Below are 16,971 nucleotides of genomic sequence, written 5' to 3' on the forward strand. Positions count from 1 at the left end.
TTATATCTCTATTTTTTATAAAATATTCTTTATCACTATACTATATTTTCTATATTTATTTTATTTTTTGAAGAATAAAACCCTTTACAACTTTACATGATCATGATGATATATATTTATTCGAAAAGAAACAATAATTTTTAACAGACATAAATTCATATTACATTAATAAGATACAAATTCTTTTCCAAGTTGAAATGTTTACTAGATGAGATAATACTTGAAAACCATCATTTTGCTTTTTTTTAAAATATACATGTTTTGAGCTTGTAACTAAATAGAAAACTCAACTAGCATAGTTAGAAGGATAGCTTCAGAAACATATGTATGTGTGTGCTCAGATAGAATGTAATACTACTATCCGTAAAATAATTCATTATTTTATCACTTGTATGATTTTTTTAATATTATTAGAATTTACTATTTTGCTTTTTGTCTAAACAATAGTACCTGGGACAGGGGAGATAATTAGTGTTGATTGTCTCCCCTACACATGGACAAAAACTCACTTAAGTAAATTTCATTATTATATTTAGAACAGGAAAGGTATATCTTGAAGAATAATAACTTGTTCATGCACCTAAAAGAGAAGCATATAAGGACTCGAGTATATAAATAGTGTGGTGCACAGTGTATAGAACCAAAAGAAATTTTGAAAAACATAGCAAAAAATATTTATTTTTACAATATACAATGTGTTTGTTGTGCAAACATTAAAGGTAGTGAAATAGGCATAATGATGACATCTATAAATTTATAATATACGAGCTTAGTAGAAATGCCCTGCTATATTTATATCTTTTCTATATTAAGTATCATATTACTTGGAAATATTGTAAACAGCATTTATAAGAAAAGTATTACTGTATTTATATAATATAAGTTGATTGGCATATGATATCTATACCTTTTGTATTTCGATATTTCCTGGGCTATTTTCTATATCACTAATTTGATTTTAAACATTATACACAGATGATGACAGAAAAATGCAACATAACAACAACAAAAAAAGACAATATACATGTATCAAAATAACATTTCTCTGTGGCTAAGGGAAGCAACTCATATTGATATGTTACATACACTTTCATATAATGAAAAACATCCACTTTTTATCCTTTCATTTATGATATATTCTGAAACTGATTTGATATTGATATTCGAAACAATTTGTGCAAACAGCAGCTAGTACTGAACACATACAGAGAATTTTTATGCATACTTTAATTGAATTCATCATCTAAATTATTTTTGCTCTTGATTTAAAGGGAAGCAATTCCAGCTTAAAATGTTTTAAAATTATACATATTTATATTACAGATCTATTTTAAATGAGAATTTCACAATTAACATATTTAAACCACCACTTATGCAATAATGTAAAAGAACAAAAAAAAAAAAAAAAGAAAGAAAGAAATATTTTTATAAAAACTTAAAGCAACCTCAGATCTCAGAATGAATAATCGAGGTAATATATATTCTTTGTATGTTTATAATCTTGTATGAATATTGTTAGTGCTTCATAAGCCTCTAAAGGCTGGCTGATATGGTATGCTATTGCTAATGTATTGAAATGTAATTGTAATTTCATGTATATTGTATCAGGTTGCACTTTAAATAAAATAAAATCTAAAAAAATCTAAAGCATATCTATATAAATCAGACGAGACTATTTATGATACAAACAGGCACGGTGACCATTTCGACGTATAAGGAAAGCAAAACGTGTAAATGCTATAACCTAAATTCTCAGAGACAGATAATCGGGTTTTTTTAACATATCGTATATATATAACCATTCTAAGCATGCTAAGCTTTATCAGATTTCCATCGTGCCATTTACTTTAAAAAGTCTATCTAGTATATCATATTTAGCGTCTGCAGTGGCATCATTATATTTCATGTTTTTACATTCATTCAAATTATCTTGTTGTGATTCTAAATCTACCTGTCACTTATACAACATCTGCATTCGATTAATCAGATACAACAATCTTCAGAAAAAGAATGTTATGTGGTATTTATTTCACGCTCATATAGGCAATCAAGGTACATCCAAACAACAACACTGTGTATCATCGCCACCGGAAATTGGGTACTAACGAAGCGGAGAGAAATAGAAAAAAAAACGTAAACAAGTTAAGAATTCATTCAATTTAAAGCATTTCCACTCATTTGATGAGGGTGCCGCTTAAGAAATGATTTTCTGATATATTGTTCTTTAAATTATTAGGCCGATAAGTACAAAATGAATACAAGATTTTGTGTAATACTCCAACATGTCAGTCACCCTCGGATTATATTTAATGCTAATTAGCTTCATGCAAACAATCGTTGACCTATATGTACTGCATTTTATCGGACTCATGAAAAAACAAGGTATTCGAACTGTGATTTTGAACAAAAGAATTTAATTTGTGCATACTTCGATGATGTACCACATTTTGTGTAAATACAAACACACAAAACAATTGTTCATATACGTATACATGCGTATATTTATGGTATGTTCACATGATACATCATAATTATGTGACATATAACAATAAGCAACATGTGCGTAAAAAAATCTAGTATGTATATCTTCAAACATAAAGAAATCATGAAAAAAATCAGCACAATGAAATATCTCAACGACGCTAAAACACCAAAAAGCAGTATTCTGCTAGTGAAATGAAAACAGAAAACACACTAGCCTTACACAAAAAGCAAAAGGTTCCGCAATTAAAATTTATAATAATCTGAGTTTCAACCTTATTGTATACTATCATCTAACCACTTCATTTCAGTGACTGAAATTAGAAGAGTTGATTTTCTTCAAGAAAATCTTGGTTATTAAATAAGCTGACGTTACTGAGATAGACACTGATTTTAAAATAGAAAATTGTTTAAGTAAGAAAAAACAAATGAACATCACTAGATAATGTTAAAAGACTCATATAATTAAAATAAAGATATGATAGTCAATCAGCTGGTTGTGGAATCATTCCGATATTTTCACCATCATTCCCCTGTTGTGCATTAATTGTTTCTCCTTTTACATTTAAAAGTAAATCAACTTCGCTATCTCCTGTATTGACGAGTGTTACAGAATCAACATCCATATCCCCAATCGTCCACCATTCATTATGTTTTTCTATTTTCTCATTAAATTTCTTCTTAAAAATTCCTTTAACAACCACTTCACCATTTTCCAGTCGTTGTTCGGGTTGTTCTAATTGTACCACTTTCAGACTAGTTTCGTTATTTGTCAACCCCATGTCGTCTTGCCTGTCGTTAAAATATCTCGCAACTACTTCATCTTTATCTGGAATATCAGCTTGTGAGAATAATAAATTAGTTTTCATTAGAATCCAGGGAACAACCCCTCCAGCAAGCGTTGCTAGCAGTTGATTTGGAAAGGATACACTGTAAGAATCTCCGAACGCCAATACGACAAGCATTACGAATGTTAAGAATATGAAAATTATGGCAAATTGCCACAGCGCTTTGAGGAAGTGTTTACTCCATGGCCCAGGAGCTCCTGGATCAATTCTGCAGACTTTGAAAAAGAATTTTTTCGTGAGATACTGTTTATCAGACTTGTCAAGTAATAAAAAAACGCCATTTGAGTTGAACTTAGGAATTCCACCATGCACATGCACTTTCCGGTTTTCATCAAGATCATTTGGTCCGTCCGGCATGTCACCTCTCTGTCTCTGTGAACGTTCACCAATAATGTGAAACGCTGTGTTCTCTTGTTCTGATATGTCTTGCATGGCTGTTTCGTCTACTTTTTGTTTAATAACTTTATACATAATCTCTTGAACAGCTTTATTATAGGCTTTATAGATCTGACCAATTCCGCAAAAACATCTACGGTAGTACAACCATGCTAAAGATATTGTCGATATGTACTGCATGGCATGTGAGGAATTTATAATTAACCCAACTATTGTGTAGATCGCTACCTTAATGAAAAATAGTATAAGTTCAACTGTCAAAAGCAGAGATGACAGCATTAAACAAAGTAAAATAAACATAAAAAAGATTTTGATAGGAGAAAGCAGCGGTTTATCACTTGTAACAGAGCGTAAATGAATGATTGCATTTTGATTAGGTTGCATTGATTTATCCTGTTTGTTCCAGATATCATCGAAACTACACTTACAATAATGATTTATAATTGATAGGCCATGCCAGAAATCTTCTGATTTAAGTTTGCACGTGCGAAATATGTTCAAAAATAAAAATAAAAAATTAACTGCGATATATACCGTAGGGAATAAATAGTAGGCGGAAACTATACTTATCAATGGTACAGCTAATACCCAGTATGGAACTGCAAACAATATCCCAAAAAATCCAAAAATCTTGAAGGGTTTTAATAAAACTTTTACAGACCATCGAAATATCTTTTGCTTTGATTGACTGCACAAACCGCAAAAAAAATTCGTTAACATTCCACGGACTAAACACTTCGCATTTTTGAATAGAACTACACTTGTTACTTCTAGAACGATGTAACCGACGATGATGAGAGCATAAGAAAAGATGAATGCAACATGCACTGGAGTTCCGTAATAAGCGTAATTGTTCTCTATACGCATTAGTAAGTTTCTGGTTTCAGCTGCTTTGTGTCTTGTGTCTCGAATCTCGTTTTCATAAAAGTAAAAAACGCAAACACGTAAGATCCAAGGAAAGCATATTACTACTGATAAAACGACCCGAAGAATAAAACGCAAAAACTTATACCACTCATAACTTATCCAATTTGGGGAACATTGACCACACATACTTGCTGTACAACATGCGGAGAAGCCTTCTTGATTCCGTAAACTGCATTTTAAAAAGAGTTCATAGAGCACATGAAAAAGACTTGTCGGGACTTCGTTTGCGACCACAACTTTATCTATCGGAACATTGAAATATATCTTTGACAGTTGAACATTATAGACTTTGTTGTTCTCACACTCGTTTAGCTTCTCTTTGAAAGTTGTCATATCTGCATATACAGCGTATGGCACGTCTCTGCTTGCTGCATCAGAGTGTGCCAAAAGTCTTCTAAATTTATTTTTCCATACGTTTTCATTGGTCTTCTTTACAGTGATCGTGAGATGATCTTTTAGATGGTACACAAACTGTTTGGGGCCAAAATTCGGATCATATAACGACGACGGAATCAGCAAAGGACAATACAACAATACAATTCCTATCACTATATAAATGCAATAGTGAATAGCTTTCATCCATTTATTTATAAAAACACGCTCACACGAAACAATTCCTTGTTGATAAATATGACAACATACATGAAAAAAATCAATGTATCCAGATATATTTCTTATATGTTCGTTACATACTTCGTCGCCTTTTTTTGTAAAATTCACCAAAAAGTGTCGGAAAACGTGTTCGTAATCCAGCTCTGTAAGATTTTCCATGCATCCATGCGGTTTTGATTTTATTGATATGGACTTTTCTTCTGTTTGGTAGCTCAGAAGCGACAGAGAAAGCATTTCGTAGATAGGTTTAAGTTGCAGCAGTCCTTTCCCATGAGTTCCAGAGACGCGTTTCCATTGCAGTGGTTGAAATAATGAACCCTGTTTAACCACGGAATCAGGAAGTCGTGTAGAGTTTGTCAATTCAACTGTTATGGTCAGTAACCTTGTAGATTTCTTCAAGTAACTACTTTCATCAATTGGTTGTGCAAACACAAGCTCACATTCTGCTCCTTTTTTGGAATCTAAATAGAAGAACTATTTTTTAAACACAGCTACAATACATCGTTGCTAGTTGAATCCATAATACGGACAAAATGAATTTCGATTATGGAAATATTACTCCAACTGTTAAAAGTAAAGATTTTTGTTCAGTCCCGTCAGGTAAATTAGTAGTTTCAAGTGAGCTCCAATCGAATGTTTACATACTCGAAGAAGCAAATATGTGTCCTTACTTTTTATTTATATAGACATTTTAAGCGGTTTACTTATATAATTTCTAAGCTTTTTAAGATTTTACCTAAATCATTACAAAATAGAACAATCTAAATTCTTTAGACGTGAATAATTGAATACTATTAATTCAGAAATGTTTAGGATTTGTTTTTTTTGTGTAAAATTTGAAAATTTGTAATGGAATAGTTTTCGACCAAAAAACTTCGCAATTATTACTTTCCATTTTTGTCAATTGTTCGACAATAACAAAAACAAGCAATTTTTTAATGTTCAGTGTTACTTGAAATTGAAAATTTCTCAGTAATATTTTGTAACAGATAGGCCATACCATTTTATGTTTGTCTTGAGGATTTAATAATTTGTATAAATTCCATATGTTTAGGTCAAACAATATGTTTGTTTCTAAAAGAAATTGGGAAAAGTTGTTTCATTCAATTTCGAATGAAGGTTGAGAGTAATCAATATTAAACGTTTTAAAAATGTTCATGTATGTCATAGATAAAAAATAATACTGGTTCAAACGTAGCTGAGTATTTGAACATCTCCGCATAGCTGAACGAACGCCTTATTCTCGCTTAAGATTTTTACTGCCAAAGTTTTCGCAGTTACTGAACGGAAATTCAAAGCCTTTTAAATTGATATAAAAGTGCGATGTGGTATATTTTCCAATAAGACAAATACATGTACCCCCAGCGTTCAATAAATACAGAAGTCAGTTTTTAAATACTACCGTATAGTTGCCATATTTTCACATACTAAATATCATTTAGAACACATCCAACAGAAAAAAAGGAAAAAACGTCATCATGTTTTAATTTAAGTATTCACAAGATGTATGACCATAAGTTTTCATAACTGTTCAGAAATGCATCACTAGATATATCTTACTGTATTACAATAAAAATAATTATTATACTTCACGTTAAAATGCCGTATTTTGATTGGCTAATACGAGGGTGTTAATTTACTCTATTACATGGATGAGCGGGTGACAATTTTTTGGAATGTCACCCTCTCGTCTAGACCAATCAAAAATCGATAATTTCAAGGAAATGAATTGAATTTACATCAAGTTTTAAAGACAATGCGTAAGTTCTACGTTTTTGCTCAGATTTAATTATTTGACTGTCAAAATAAAGAAAATAATCATTTTGCTTCACCTCTGTTGATTTTTCAAATACCCGTAATGTTGTTATGTACGTGACGTCAAAGAAAATACTTTTAAAATAAATTTAGCGGTAAAAGACAATAATGATAGGACGTTCAGTATAATAAATTAAATAACACATAGCTGAGAGGGTGATAGTGTAGATTGGTACCACTCAGAAAAGCATTGTCAACCTTGGCTTCGCCGCGGTTGACAATGTTTTCTCGGGGTAACAATCTGCTCTATCATCATCTCAGCTATGTGTTATTTATATAATATATGTCGGTTCCGATAAAGACAATCTTTAAACATTTGCATATTCTCAAACTATTTTGCGTTTGTACATGATAAATATATGATACTTTGTTATAATGTAATATATTATTTCATAATCTGAATCAAACTTGGACTCTAATTGTATCATCTTATATTTTTTATACAAATACTATCTTAATTTTTTGTTTATGTTGTGATTTACGTATATAGTTTCTCCCTGAAAATAACTATACGAAATTTATCTTGAGGTGATTTCTGATTAACGTTTTTTGTAAAGTATATGTTTTATGTGGAACATTGCTACTGAAGACACTCACTAAATCTTATTAGCTTACGATTTGTTTCGTCAATCATACGTTCGTCTACTTTAAACAAAATCGTTGGTGGTGAAAAAAGTCATAATGTTGATTTAAATATATGTTAAAACCGCTATCAATACGAAAGATGTACCCTTTCATCTAGGCCTTAAGTAAGTGTTCTACAACTTATCTTTCAGTGCTTTTGACAAGTTCCTTAACTAGTATCAATGAACTCATCATAAACTAAAGTACTCAAATATATGAACATAGTGGAATTAACTTTTTTAAGATACATTACATGCCTTTGATTGTCATTCTTATTATGTTGACAGTGTTGATTTTTCTACTCTTTACAGTACACTTTTACTAAATCTTATAAATTAAAAGATTTCCAATTTAGTTAAGGTTTATGTACCCTTCTGTAGCCATTTTTGTACGAACTTTTCAAACTTCAGTTGTATCAAAACTACAGATATTATGAATAATAGAGATAGGCCATTTTGTACATATTCCAAGGGGAAACTTGATGCAAAGCATTATTTTTTACTGTTCCATTGCATTTAATAGAAAAAGAGGACTTTGTGGCAAATAAATCAAGATTTTTATAGAAAATCCACAGCCTTTATCCTTGTACTCTCATATTTGGCAATTTGATGACTGATAGATATAGGATTATTGCATGCAGTGCTAGCATTGATTTCCTTAAAACAAGTTTATAAATGTAGTTATTGGTTAAGACAAGTATAAATATGGCCAAAATCAAGTACACCTTTTAGGGTGCGCTCGACTTTAGTGACTCAGCACGAGGTGTTTTGGAATTTACAGGTTACTTAGAACTTTTTGTAAAAAATAAACACTAGCACATCATAGAAAATCAAGTGAGTAATTTATGTTTCAAATTTTATAACAAAAATCTCTGTATTAAAGGCTGTGGATTTTCTATAAAAATCTAGATTTATTTGCCACAAAGTCCTCTTTTTCTATCAAATGCAATGAAACAGTAAAAAATAATGCTTTGCATCAAGTTTCCCCTTGGAACATGTACTAAATGGCATATCTCTATTATTTATTATATCTTAAGTTTTGATACAATTGAGGTTTGAAAAATTCGTTAAAAAATGGCTACAGAAGGGTACATAAACCTTAAATGGTCGTTCGGTAAATATGAATGCAAATATATTTGCTGCAAATAATTTAATGTCTTCTTCATTAATGAGATAGGGAAATATGCTAGATATACTTTCTGGAGGTGTGATGACATGATTGAAGCTGTTAGTTTACTCCTTTATCATATTTATGGACGTTTTGGCAACACAGTTTATCGATACGTTGAATGTATTCCAATTGACACTAGTTGCTCACCTTTAATAGTAGAATTGTTTTTGTACTGTTATGAAACACAGTTTATGACTAAACTCAGTAAAGACCCGTCTAAATTGAAGTTGATTAGTAAAGTCATCAACACTACCGGTTATCTTGATGATATTTTTTCGTTAAATAATCAAGAATTTTCTAAATTTATTGTCAAAATTTACCTCAAGAAACTTACTTTAAATAATTCAAATTTAAACGGTAATTACTGCCCTTTTCTAGAATAAAATACTTCGGTTTTACACGGGAAACTCCATACTAAAATTTACGATAAAAGGGACGATTTTTTTCCCCCGTTTGTTAATTTTTACCTTATTGGATGCTGATATTCCTTTGGCACAATCTTACGGTGTTTAACTTATTCGCTATACACGTGTCTGTTGTGACGTTTTCCGTGCCCGAAAATTTAGAAACGATCCTGTTGAACTTATCGATCTTTTAAATTAACTTATTCTGAAAGGTTACTAATTCAACACTGTATTTAGATCATTGAATATTATTTTCATTGGTATTAATATTGATTTTGTTATCTGTTAATTAAAAGAAAACTAAATACTATAGTCATATACAAATACACATTCATGGATCTGCAATCTGTCGATACCTGTATCTTGGCATTACACAAGGTCATGTATTTTTCTGACTGTTTTGATGTCTTTACACTAAATCCATTGGATGTTGGATGTCTACTGATTGATAACTAAGTCTTAGATGAATGATTTTTTTTAACTTGTTGTCTTTGAACTAGATCTCAGTAACTACGAGATCTCTCAGATCAGTACATAGTGTCTTTTTTGTTTTTCGTTTTTTTTTTGTGGACATAAATTAGGACGTTAGTTTTCGCGTTTGAAATGTTCTACTTTTGTAATTTCGGGGACTTTTATAACTGACTATGCGGTATGGGCTTAGCTCATGGTTGATGAACTGAGTAATACGTTGACCTATAGTTATTAATCTCTGTCATTTATAATTAGTCACTTGTGGAGAGTTGTTCATTGGCAATCATACCACATCTTCTTTAATATACATACCGACATTGTGTGTAATTTTATATTTTTTTTGTATTACCGCTCGGCGCTTTCAAAGTTTAATAAAAAAATATTTTAACTATTGTGTTGTTTTATAACGTACAGCAATGACCAGCATTTTATTATATATATATATCTACATGTATATTTATGAGTATTTATAACTACAAATTACTCCTCTACAAGAACTCTTGTTTTCACACACATGAGCAAACACAGTAATTGTATGTTCAGTCAGTTAATAAAATCATTTCCATCATTGTTGTGCTTTCCTTTTTGTTTTCATAAAAACAGATATTCTATTTCGACTTGTTGTAACAAAATCAAAAACGGTAAATCAGAACCCCTTTTTACTTGAGTGTTTACAACTGGATTAGAGACATTGGCATACGTCAGACAATTGTATTTTAATAATTATACATTTTCAAATGACTTCCCGAGGCTGTTATGGCATACACAACTTCAGACCAAATTATGATTAACTGACTCGAACATCTTTCATGAATACTCTTAAAACCTATTTTACAGGTCAACATACTGAATTGAATAAACAAGCTGGACGTGTCACACAAAGGTATCTTCTCTATGATGACAAACCAGTCTTTTTACACCAGAGGGGTTTATCATGCTTAACTGACTTAAGATAAAGCTTTTACTTACAATGAACACTGCCCTTTCCTGGATCTTGATATATATTTTAACGGAAAGCTCCATACTAAAATTTACGAGATGATTTGTCATTTCCTATTGTTAATGATCTATGTTTATATGGTGTTTATATATCACAAGTTCTTCGATTTGCTCGTGAATGGAATAACGTAATTGGTTTTAACGAGAAAAAAATCTGTATTACAGAAAATAATCACTTAAGGGTTTTCGATATAACAAATAAACTTATCAAAAAATTTGCAAAGCACAAAAAGTTTGTCATTCATATAAAAATCCAACCGAAAGTTTATACAGACTTATTCAGAAGGTGAACAGTTAAGATACTGAGAAACTGTTGTCAGGTCATTTAAAATAGCATTTATTTTAAGTAGTATTGATTTACTTAATCTAGAGTCTTCTTAGCGTGAATGATCACATTTATTCTTAATCCAGTTTTTTTCCATAATAAAGGTTAGGTACTGTTCTTATATTTTATGATGGAATAATACAACACCCCTAACGAGAGTGATTGGGCTTGATTTGATTTTCATATGATAAACTGCTAGTTGTCTTTTGTTTATTTATGTATCATTGTCATTTCCTTAGTTTATTCTGTAACCTATTCTGACATCGGACTCGGACTTCTTCTAACCTGAGTTTTACCGTGCGTATTGTTATCTTTGTTTATTCTATATTGGCAAGAGATGTGGTTGTGGTTGAGATCTTACAAAACATGTTTACCCTAGCTGCATTTATGCGCCTGGCCCAAGTCAGGAACTGCTGACCTTTATAAGTCTTGTTGGCATTTTTATATTTTAGTTCAGCCATATGTTTCGGAGTTCAGTATTAAGTCCATTATTGCTGAACTAGTACATATTCTTGTTTAGAGACCAGCTGACACCCACATTCGAGTGGGAATATCCCGCTGCGTTGTTGTTTTCGTTAGGTTTTTAAATATGCGGTTGACTTTACCATGTTTACGGTATGTCATGTATGTGTTATGCTAATTTTTAAAAACAGTCTAGTACCCTATAGTTATAATAACATATTATTTTCTTGTTTAATATCATATGTAAGTAATCAGATTTTTCTTTTAGGCTACGGAAAATGAAAGGGTACGGTTCTTTTCTTTTTTTAACGTGAAACAGTCTTGACCTCGAGTAAAAAATAAAAAAACAAAAATACTGAACTCCGAGGAAAATTCAAAAAGGAAAATCAAAAATCAAAAGGCAAAATCAAAAGTCCAAACACATCAAACGAATGGTAAATCACCCTTAAGACAAAAGGTCCTTCTCTATTGATTTCAATTAATTAACTTAAAATACCAAGTATATTGAATAACTTTAATTAACAAAGGTGGAAATGGAAATCATGTTATTAGTTTGGTTTTATTTATCCTAAACTGCCTTATCTCGGCTTCCGTTGTTTACTTTTTTTCTGAATCCTTTTCTGTTCACCAACCCCTTTTCCCTCTACAAGTAATTCAGATTCAGGAAATAATCGGAACTGATACAATTTATTTCTCTTTTAATACATTTAGAATTTGTTTTCGATAAGGAAAATTGTAAATTAAATTTTTCCAAACAATATTCCCACAGAGACATATGTTATGAGGAACAGATACATCTTGTTATCAATACTACCACTCAGTCAGGAGTCTTCTTCGTCAAAATTATCTCCCAATTACGCCAGTTCATTTTCACAATCGTAGAAATGGAAGCCATTGTAGGGATGACGCGCTACCAATATTGCCCTTGGAAACCGATAAATTTATCCACATTGCACCATTACGATCCTTATATGTCAGTTGTATTTTAAAAGACAAATGTATCAACTAGCTAATGCGCATCAGTTAATAATCTTGTTTGCATTGATTCAACTTAAAACTATTGTCTAATCGGTTGTCAGGTGGAATTTTTGAAAATTCATAAACATTTAAAACAAATTCTAATTAAATATTTCGTGGAAGGGCAGACTAGATTTTTTTAGTGTATGAAGACTATAAACACTAGTAATCACACACAAAGAATTAGAATTTTTCGAAGATATGCATTTTCATCATCCAACTTGAAAGACTGTCGTCAAGTACTTTCAGTAAACAAAAAGCTATTCGAACACACCTTCTCTGTTTTTGTGACTCATTAGATAGGTATTTCACTTGAACCATATATTTCATCTTTTAGTACTGTGATTTTTTTGTGTTATAAAGTCAACCTGTAGCTTTAATATATAAAAATGATAGAATCTGAAGCGAGACGATGTATGAAATATTCTTATTTTGTACGATATCAAGACAAAATACTCAACTCAAACACGCCCTAACATAAAAAGGTGCACTCGATTTTCTCTTTTCGATACAATTGTTACCCATTTTTTGGAATTTTTTCTTCAGTCACATAATGGAAGGGCAGACACGAAAATTACTGAACTAATAGATTGATATGTTTTCCGTCCGTGGTAATTTTTTCATAAAAATCGGAGGTTAAACATTTTCTTCATCCAACTTGAAAGATGCCCATGTCGTCGACTTGATATCTGATTGGTCTGCTTAACTATGAACAACATAAATTGAAAACTTATGCAAATGGTATTTTTAAAATAAAACACCTCGTAATTGAGAAGAAAATTGCAATTTTGTTTGTTTCTATTAACTTTTTAAATTTTTGTCACTATAGTAAACAATACAGTAAACATTTATCGCCTTCTCTAACAAAGAGCTTCGATTCTTTTGTTCTATTTCAACCTGGTTTCCGACTGCACTTTGTAGATTAAACACAAGATTCAATTGATACACAGGTAATTTAAAACGTTAAATCGCTTTAAATTTGTGGTTTGATTCGATACACATATCAATATTCCGATTCGACGACATCAGCGTTAAGTATATACCATTTTGTAACACCTCTTATACAACGGATTACGAAGACTAGACGTTTAATCAAAATTATATAATCATATCAGTTCCAAATTTATCTGATTTGCAGTAGTCTTACAACACGGCCGACACTCGGCTAACCGAGAGATTGGTCGGTTAATCTGTATTGAGTATGCGGCTATATCGGCAGTTTGTCTGTTAATCGGGTTGGCTAAAGTCTGTTAATCAGGTGTTATCGAGAAAATCATTGAAAGTTCAGCATGTTTCATTGTATAACTTTCTAAATATATTTTCATCATAAAAAGTATTCATGTCTAACAAAACAATTCAATGTACTGAATTCAGTGGTGTAATCATTATTTTTCTAGCTTCGATGTACGATCTATAAAATGAAAAGGCGGGTTACTCATCAATAAATTTATACACATTTTACACACATAAAATGTACACAAAATGACACATTGGTTAAATTAACTTGCATTCAATATTTTGAACATCAAAACAAGAAAGGCATTATTTTTGTTAACCATATTGATATCATTGTGTGAAAAGTCTACACCAAAATCTGTATTTTTGGTGACATAAAACAATCTTTATTTAAAACTTGGTCTGTTAATGGGTCGGATGTATAAAACCCGGTCTGTTAATTGGTCTGTTAAGAGTTATGAATGGCAATAAAAGTATAATTTTATTGCTATATGGGTGTTATCGGATCAAATGAGTAAGCTCAAGACGAGCGGCTAAAATATACGAAAACAACACATGAGCAATGAAACAGAACATATACGGAAACAACACATGAAATTGAAAATTGATAAAAATGGTTTCAAAAAGTGTAATATTAAAGTAATATTAATTTCATCCAAGAATGATCGCATATATTATGTTGATTCTGTTTAATTGTCATGAATGACACAAATTTGTCATCTACATTGGTAACCAGTATATAAATCAGAGATAAACGTCGTAATGTAACTAAACATCAGTAAGTAAAATATATTGGGATGACAAAATATGAAAAAAAAGAAAGATTAATGAGTAAGACAAAATAAAATGTAGAAAAAAATGACATAATAATTTAAAGAATACAGAAATAAACAATTATATACCCCCAATCCGGACCCTCATGGTATATACGAGAATCTGGATGGAAACGCAGAATATACCATATTATATAAGGACAGTAGAGAGTGATGCATTGCTAAAAACGAAAGAAAAATAATACTTGTTTAAGAATACATACATGAAACACCGATGACTATTGAAACAGTAACGGATTGCGATGTACTTATATTGGTGACAAATTCTAGAAGTTTATATGCGGACAACTATGGTGGCAGGTTAATTCCATTTAGCGTTTCAGCGCTTTAGCGTTTTCGCCTTTCATATTCTATATGGCGAAAACGCGAAATTGCGAAGTCGAAAACGCGAAAACGCGAAACCGATTTTTCGTTTTCGACTTCGCGTTTTCGCGTTTTTGACTTTCGCGATTTTGCGTTTTCGCCCCATAGATTATGAAAGGCGAAAACGCGAAATTTAATTTACCGGCCACCAGAGACAACTGTAGTTCTCCTCTACACTTATGTAGAAAGGAACTAAACGGAATAAAATGAATTGAAACTTAAAATAACCAAATGTAGCTGCATTCGTTCCTTTCCGTTAACTTCTTTAGAGCGATTTGTAAACAACATATGATTAAGTAATAGAAGAAAAGAACCAATTGGACGATGCTGACGAATTAGGATTTAACGTCCAGTGACAAATATCATATAAAAAAGAAGATGTGGTATGATTGCCAATGAAACAACTATCCACAAAAGACTAAAATGACACAGACATTAACAACTATAGGTCACCGTACGGCCTTCAACAATGAGCAAAGCCCATACCGCATAGTGAGCTATAAAAGGCCCCGATAAGACAATGTAAAACAATTCAAACGAGAAAACTAACGGCCTTATTTATGTAAAAAAAATAACGAAAAAATAATATGTAACACATAAAGAGTACTCGCAGTTATCTGACAGCTAGTTCAAAGCCACTAACAACTAATAGAAATATCATTCAACTAAGACTAAACTATCAATCCGTACACATGTTCATATGTGAACGAGAACACGTTATATGTACCCTGTGTTGTATTAGAAAGACACTTTCAGTCGGAATTAAGAACGTGCTACTTCGAACAGACGCAAAATTTAAGGCTGATTAAAAACGTGAATTAAAAATTCATGCATATTCCAGAGGCCAATCCATATCACGTTATATTGAAGTGATACACACTTCAATAAAATGCAAAGAAAGTCAAAATAAAAATGCTCTTTCTAGGATACTGTGGCACCGAATTGTCATTTTTGTTCACTCAGGAACATCTCATTCTTAAATTTTTCAAGGGGAAAATATAAAGGTAGCAAAATTATTGTCGTGGCTAAATAACTCTTAACTGACACAATTTCAATTGACCAACCCATTAACAGACTTTATTCCCATAATTTTCACTAAAACGTGGTATTATTCACGTTATTTTACAATTATGAAATATTTACTAATGTCAATTTATTTTTTAAAACCACAGTACTATTTTTTGTCCTTTAAATAATATCTAAATTTGTTTGTTTCGCCTTTTATTAAAAAAATTGCTATGCTTATAAGTATAAATACTACATACTTGCGCGACGCCTTTTAGTTTTACTGAAAACTGCGCAGACTAAGAAATGTTTTTACAAGTGCAAAATGTTCTATGATAGATATCATTTTGTCAGACACTTTTCTTTTTTTGATTTGGTTCTTATAACATGCCAAAAATCTGTTTATTAAATAGAGTTTAACATTAAATTAAGCGTTTTACTCTTAACAGACGTATAACCAACCCGATTAACAGACCAATCGCCCATATAGCCACATACTCAATATAGATTAACCGACCAATCTCTCGGTTAGCCGAGTGTCGGCCGTGTACAATATATACGATATTGTAAACTGTTTTGATTAAACTTGTCAGATAAACCTTTTGTTGGCTGTTTTTGTGTATGCACATCATCATATCTTCTTTTTTGGTGCTATCAAACTATATGGCCAAGGTGTTTAAAGTATTTTTCAACAAGGTTAAGTTGTGGGAGAGTACTTTTATAAACTAATGTTTGTTTAATGATACAGTTTCTATACATTTGAATATAGCAAAGTGCTCCCATCCAATAAAATTGAAGGATTTATTGTCTCTTAATTGTGAAAAATTAATGTAAACCGTGTTTTAAATTGTTTTATTGAATTCAAATTCAAGTATTTAATTGTCATCTAAACTCTGAACAATAAGTTTTTGACAAATAAAATAAACATACACAACATACATTTTACAAACAAAACCCTTGGAAAACATAAGTAATAAAACATA

This window comes from Mytilus galloprovincialis, chromosome 10 (genome assembly GCF_965363235.1).
Source record: "Mytilus galloprovincialis chromosome 10, xbMytGall1.hap1.1, whole genome shotgun sequence".
NCBI classification, from domain to species: Eukaryota; Metazoa; Mollusca; class Bivalvia; order Mytilida; family Mytilidae; genus Mytilus; species Mytilus galloprovincialis.